Genomic DNA, 7,400 nt, shown 5'->3' with positions numbered 1-7,400 from the left:
TTTCGCTACGCCGCAGGTTTTAGGCACAGCTAAAGAAAGGTGAACATCTGATATTGAATGTCTCCCGCACCAGCATGGAGCATGACAGCTCCAGGATAATGTCCTGGCTTCTCGTTGAAGTCTTGGTTACTTATTCCATGAATGGCCTATTTATGGCAAATAAGCGGTATTGAGACCAGGTGGTGGTCTTGGCCATCCCAGTCGTGCTTTAAGAATATAGTGATGCTGTGAATTTAAAGGCGTAAATATATCCCTAGAACACGGTCCTTCTCAGCTGTCACTTTTTCACGTAAGAGTAAGCCACTGTCGCTTTGAGTATAGAACCCAGATTTATAAGTTGTATTTAGAACCCAGATAAACTGTGCAACCGATACATCAACACCTTTCTTTAATGTCCCCAGCCGACCACCCCCCTCTTTATTATGCAACAGAAGTATTATGAATTCTTGTCGTTCTTTGTTGCAAAACAGCGACATGATTATGAGGCACGCCATAGTGAGGAGCTGCGGATTAATATAGACCACCTTGAGTTCCGTAACTTGGGCATTAATCTAAGCACACGAGTGCTCTTGTATGTTGCCCAAATCGAAATGCGACAACACCTTGATTTGGGTGAGTTGGTCCATCATTAGAGGAATCTTGAAAAGCGCAAACGACGAAGACGAAACATACAACAGTACTGGCGCTTTACTTGCAATTGGTGTTTTGAACGAAGATCTTGATATACCCGCGCATCAAGCTGATACGTATGCTCACATCATCCCACAAGAGATGGCATGGGTCAATCTTCAAACATAAAATTTAAAACAAATCTAGGGTGTATCAATGTGCTTCGAACGAGAAGCCATTTCATTTTCTTTCAACAACAAATGTGGGCAGCTGACACACTTATCACCTGCTTTCTTTATCAGGTCAGCCTCGACGATAACGCGTTCTCTTTTTGAACTGCATTTTTTTAGGAAAGTGGGGTTGTAAAATTATTACCGACAAGCAGGATATAATTTATCCTTGACAGTCGATTTCTATGCTTCCAGGTTTATTCTATCGTATGGCTTGTGTACTCCAGCAGATTACGCGTACGTTTTTGAGCAAGAACTTAAGGTTAAGTGTCAAGTGTCTCGCTAAACTTACTGACGTCTGAAACAGGAGTCGTATCCGTTGGACCTGAAACATGGAAATAAACCCGTTAACACAGGCCACCAGACGTGTTACACGCGTGACATGAATTCTAAGTCTTATAAAGAGCTGTGAAATAAATTCAACTTGCCCGCACAAAAGTTTATAGGAGCTGGCGGTAAACGACATGCCGTCTGCGTCGAATAAATCCGTGAATAACAAGCTAAACACATGGTAGAAACGTGATTAGCTGGGCTAGTCGGTATAAATCTATCGTTTAAAAAAACAGCGTGAAAATGGAGATATGCGACACAGACAATACGTCGCGTCACTACCTTTCTGGGTGCTTTACCTCGGTCAGCATAGGTCCTGTCTTCTTTCGCTTCGATTGCCTGATTCCCCTACTTCCTTTACGCCATTGACGAGTCATGCTATCTTATGGCGACACCTTATTTCAAAACTCCCGCCTCTTTCCAGCAGCGTCGGGCACGTGGGCACTAGCCTCAAGCGCTCCTCTAACAAAAATACCAACCCACAGGGACCCTCCTGTATTCGCCTAAGACGACTCGAAGGCGAAAGCCACCTTCTTTTTTTCGTAGTCGATCCTCCTCGCTCCTCTACGAAATCTCTTTCTGCGCCTGAAGATGGTGGGAAGTAGCAGATGGAAGCTTGCGATGAAAAAAAAATCCGTAAACAGGGGGTGGGTGCACCAGCCGACGTTTCCACAAGTGGACATTTCTTCAAGGCTGGAACTCAAATCAGTCCCAGCCTTGAAGAAGACAAGTCCACTTGTCGAAACGTCGGCTCGAGCACTCACCCCCTGTTTACGGGTTTTTTTTATTCGCTCCGAAGGTCGTTTTGCGGTGCCTCTAAGACCGGAGCCACTGCAAGCCTCTTCTTTACTTGCGCTGCGTCCGTGATCAAACGACGTTGTGGTGACGTCATCATGTGACGTCTCATCATGTTCAGGGTTGCCAATGGTGGCTACTTTTCTCCAAATTGGCGAATTTGAGAGGCCCGTGGCGACCTAAAATTATGAATGGCGACATGGCGAATTTTTGGCTATTTTCAGCTTAGGTCTCCACTGAGTTATGCATCCTAAGCTCAGTGCCTTCCCAACGAATGAGCGGCACTATTCTCTGTATTTTTCTGGATATTGAGGTGCACATTACGCGCCGTTCTGTATGTCCGTCCTGTAACTACTGTGCATCTCCTGAATTCATCTAGATGCTTCTAACTCAATTCATCTAGATTCATCTAGATGCTTCAGAGCTTCGCTAAAGTTTCGCTTCTGAAGGGGCTAGATGACGTGTAGGTCGTGTGTTCCGGCCATTTGTTCCGCCAAAGCTCCAACTATTTTGAATAGCTTGGCGACCTATTCACCGCTGCAGTATCCCCTAATCGAGCTCGTATAGCGAAGATGGGCGGATACGCGGGTGTTCGTGCAATAAAAAATTATTTATTCAGGCATTTTCTACTGCTCTCGGACGTGTGCAATGAAAACAATTCCTATATAACATTTTACAATGTCTGCCTGTTCAATTACAACGCACTGGATTGATGCGGGTAGATATAAGTGATTATATATGAAAGGGACCGTGGCGTCCGGTATCATATTAGTTCACACTGAAAGGCATAATACTCAGTAATGAACGATACCTGTAAGAATTCTGTCTTACTACTTTCAATTAACCTGTTAATCCTTTTTTTTTCATATGAGGGGATGTAAAGCTGTCTACAAACAACGCCTTCGCAGCTTTCGCCCAAGGTTTACCACACTTAAACCTTTGAAACGAGCGGACAGTGATGGAAGGATATCATGAGCGTTTTATCCTTTCATACTTGCGCCTCCACGCACATCTTGCGGCTAGTCGGAGAACCAGGTGCACCAAGCACTCCCATGGTGAAGGGGCGATGCGCCTGGTATTGAGAAATGTCAATATACTTTAAGGGCTTTGAATGTCACTGTATTCTACGGGGCTATACACCAGTGCAAATTCTTATTACTAGCATCTGCCGCACATATCTAGAATGGCGACTTTTTTGGCGAAATTCGTAAAAAAATGGCGACTTTTGGCGACTTTCTGCTCGTCGTTTGGCGACATTTACTCGAAAGTAAGTGGCAACCCTGATCATGTTAGGTCACAGGGGCATCATAACGACGTCACAAATTTTGGCGATCTGTGACGTCATTACGTGACAATTTTTTGCGTCACTCATGTTGACGCAGATAGCAAATTTTCGAGTTCTATGAAGCATCTAAGGCTTTCCCTCCTAATCAACGTGGCTTGGCCTTTTGTGTCAAAATGCAGGCCGTGTGTATGATTGCTAAAGCGCAACTAGAATGGAGACTAGGGAAGACTAAGGACTAAGGAATGAGGGACTCCGAATTTAGGGAGAATTCGTTCCACGCAGGCGTCCATACATTACAGACACGATTGCCACTTAGTGGTCGGGGAGTCGAGCTAGTTCGCTTGCAGTGCCAAAGCCAGAGGTTAATGGCTTGAGTCTACAAATTTACCAAAATTGTCAACTTACTGAATTGATATAAGTAGCAACTCTGTGGTTGATTCTCTGCCAGTACAACCGAAAGAGCTGAAAAATTTCGCATGGCATCAGAGGTGTATCATAGCCACATTTTGTCTTGCGCCATGTAACCCCTCATAACTAGGTTAACTAAAATCACACCGTGATTATAGCGTTAGATTTAGTAAAGCGGAGTTATAAATGAACAAGCAGCAACAAGACTATGCTTGACAGACATTCACATGGTGTTAGTAAGCGTGAAAGCAATTCTTGCGCGAGAAGTCAGACAAATGGGAGACTGTCGGGAGGGAAGCGCGCAGGGTTCGTTGCTAGCACCATGACTAACCACGAGAAATCGTCGAGCAACAGGGAACACCACACTTGCTTTCGCATACTGAATAGCCTGACGAAAGAAACTTCACGATTAGAAACCGTACATTGGAATCTATAAAATATTATGCATACCTAGGACATGTACTAATTTAAAATCCTGATCACGAAAAGTAAATTCCCGAATAACAGTGGGCTGGAGGACATTCGTCAGGCACTCCCATATAATGTCAGGAAATTTGTCACTATCATTAAAGTGAAAAGCATACAATCACTGGATACTGCCAGTTATGCATCTTGAAATAGGCAGCGCGAAAACCAAGAGACATTTTCGCGCTGCCAATTTCAAGATGCATAATAGATTACAACTTGCCCGAATGTCAATTCTTCTGCAATACGGCCAGTTCTAACATACGAGACTGAAACGTGGGGGATAACAAAGCAACTAGAGAAAATGCTGAGAACCACGCAGGAATGGAACGAAAAATTGTAGGAGTACCACTAAGAGATCGGAGGACGGCATAATGGGTCAGAGAAAGAAAGAGAGGTACCGGCTATCTTAGCTCACATCGAGTGAAAGAAATGGACCCGGATTGGCCACATAATGTGTACAGGGACGACTACCGGTGGACAGCAAGAGCAGCAGAATGCTCACCTATAGTATCTGTAACGCAGTCGAGGAAGGCAGAAAGATAGATGGAGTGACGAAATTAAGAAGTTCGCAAGAATAAAATGGAATCAGCCCGCAGAGAATAGGTTAGGAACTGGAAATCTTATGGAGATAGGCCTTCGTCCTGCAGTAAACTAAGGCAGGCTGAGAACGAGGATCATGTTGATGATGATGGTAATGGTATAGAAAAACGGCGATTAGCCTGCAGGAGAAGTTCTGAAACGAAACCGAGTTAAGGTCAGCCTTGGCGAAACATTTTGTTTCAAAGCCGTCATCGTGTTGTGTTGCCGAATCTAGCTGACGGCAAAGAATTCAAGGGGAACCTTATGATGTCCCTTGGTATTCAATGGCCTTCCCATAATTATTTTGACAAATCTCTTCTACACACTGCTTCACTTCGTCCGCATCACTCCTTGGCCTACAGCGCAAGGATGAGGCTACTGCACTGAAGTACAAATTTTGCATGTGTCTCTAAGCCACAGTATAGCACATAAATCATACCCATCAAGCTTTAAGCCCGTAAATGTTCAGGCGGATCAATTCAAACAGACTAGCCGCTTCATAAAAGGGCTGCTTATTTTAGCGGTTGCTGCTCTTCGTCAGTGACGCTAAAGTAAAAGGTGCGAGCGTTCCTCTTGTAAGTGTAGACATCCGTAACGGCTAGAAACAAATAACAAAGACGTGGGTATCAATGGTCTCGAATATAAAACTCCTTTCGTATTGTAACTTCATGTACTCGGCCAACTTGACCTTCATTTTACGACTGCATTATTATTATTACATATTAATATATTACTAAATAATGATATATTAAACGCGGCTATAACGAAGTGTGTTTAGCTTCAGAACATACACCAGAAAATGACGCTGCATATTTTTACGCGCTGTAACTGTATGCTAAATTATATGGGCACCTCCAATTGAAGTCAGTATTGTGTGCCTATAATAGCGCAGCGCCAATAAAAGAACGAGAAATGCCAAGCGAATAAAACAGAATACGCTAATAACATAGTCCATACCAGAGTCTTTCAATAAGCACCGAAACGCTGTCTACACGAAATAGCTCAGCGTTTACTACCGAGAGTCCTTTCTTTACAACAAGTAGTTTTTGAACTTGGCAGTCAATATGGTGGCGTAGCAATGTACACTGACACTGTTTGAATAGCAAATAAACAGGAAACAACACTGACTGCAAAAGGCGTTCAACGTCACTTTAAAAAGCGTGCTGCACGTCATCTTGTATAGATCAGTCCTCTAGCTTTTTTACACAAGGTGGCAGGAAAAAGAAACGCATTTTTGGTAAGTATAAAGCGTGTTTGAGCGCTTATGAAAGAAGATTGCAAATTTGTATGCTTGCTTTTTGCTAGCAATATTTTAGGTGCCGTGGCCAATAATTGAAATACACTTTTTTACTAGCTTACCGGTGTTACCTTCATCAAGATATACCTTTATTGTACAATGGTGGCTAGATCAAGGCCAAAGTTGCTGGCTAATTTTGACGAATATCGGCAAGTGTTACTATGTTGTATACTTCGAAATATACTCCATTCAAAATATGTCAATATGCAAGAAATTTCCTATGTAACATTCCGCAGGCAATAAATATCAATGAAATGCTTATGCGCATTTGGCGAGAAAAAAAAGAACAGTATATCGCAAATCAATTCTTGGGAATCCTACAAAGTCGTGGAAGGCTTATGCAACGGGAACGTGACAAACACCCACGTGGTTGCCAATTTCCTCCTTCATAAAAAAACAATATTATAAATCTCTGCATTTCTTTAACTTACATATATTCCCATCCAGCAAACCGAGTGAGGATTTATTGCTTCTTGAGGATGAGTTGTAGCCTGTGTCACGTGATTTCATATTTATTTTCACAGATTGCGACTTTGTGAGCGGCGCTATTATGGACAAGCAGGCCGAGTAGAACACGAAAGTACCGCATTCATTGAATGGCTCGTTCTCACTGCAAAGGAATACGTGATTATGCATTTTTTTTTCCGAATTTAATGCTGACTTCTAAGAACACATGTTGAAAGCAATTATCCGATGTCATAAACACGTTATATTCAAGGACACACACTTTTAGATACGGTTGTAATTGCATGACGGGTTGCGCTTGGAAAAGTTTTAAAAAGGCGTTCTGTATTTTAGTGTGTCAGAGACAGACAAATGTAACCTTTATACGAAATGTAGTCATTATTATGCATTTACGTCACCAATATGAATGTTCTAGCGCGCAGTCGAAAGTGCTTCAGGCTGTAATGACATTTGATTTGTAAGTGTATACCGTATAGCTTAAACTTCGTCGCATCTGAATACTACATTAAAAAATCAGCCAGCTTCACATACGAACACTGTCGAAACAGTGAAGCTTATGCCCGTCTTTCATCAGGCTATATCGTACTACTATGTTTTTCCAAGTCTACCCTTCGTTGGCTCTTAGCTTCGGCCTCTCTTGCGCGAACGTCGCGGTTGGCTCGGTAACGACACGCTCGTTCTCGCGTCAGCTCTGGCTGACGCTCACGTCGGGCGGCTTCTTCATCGGGAGAATGGGAAATGTTCGCCATCTTGAAAGCGCACGCTCTTGAACACTTCCACTGACACGCTATTTTGCACTCCACTGCGCCTCAACGTCAGCCCATCTTGGCGCGTTTCTCGAAGGTTCACCCCTCGACATCCTCCACCCTCGCGCTCGCCTCTAGCAGAACACGCAGCCCTCCCTTTCCTACCGAGCCTCACTCTCGCCACACTG

The 7,400-nt window shown here is 43.4% G+C and overlaps 1 long non-coding RNA gene across 1 annotated transcript; it reads right to left on the bottom strand.

Moving 5' to 3' along the window:
• Positions 1-1,117: 1,117 nt before the first annotated feature.
• On the bottom strand, positions 1,118-5,907 carry LOC119400354 (uncharacterized). Its single transcript, XR_005185080.2, has 3 exons — positions 5,833-5,907; positions 3,655-3,711; positions 1,118-1,164 (listed from the first exon to the last, which is right to left on the bottom strand). It is a non-coding gene; the product is annotated as an uncharacterized LOC119400354 (long non-coding RNA).
• Positions 5,908-7,400: the final 1,493 nt, after the last annotated feature.

This window comes from Rhipicephalus sanguineus, chromosome 7 (assembly GCF_013339695.2).
Source record: "Rhipicephalus sanguineus isolate Rsan-2018 chromosome 7, BIME_Rsan_1.4, whole genome shotgun sequence".
In the NCBI taxonomy this organism is placed as follows: domain Eukaryota; kingdom Metazoa; phylum Arthropoda; class Arachnida; order Ixodida; family Ixodidae; genus Rhipicephalus; species Rhipicephalus sanguineus.
The sequence above is the reverse complement of the archived record's forward strand: the minus strand, read 5'-3'. Positions and strand labels throughout refer to the sequence as shown.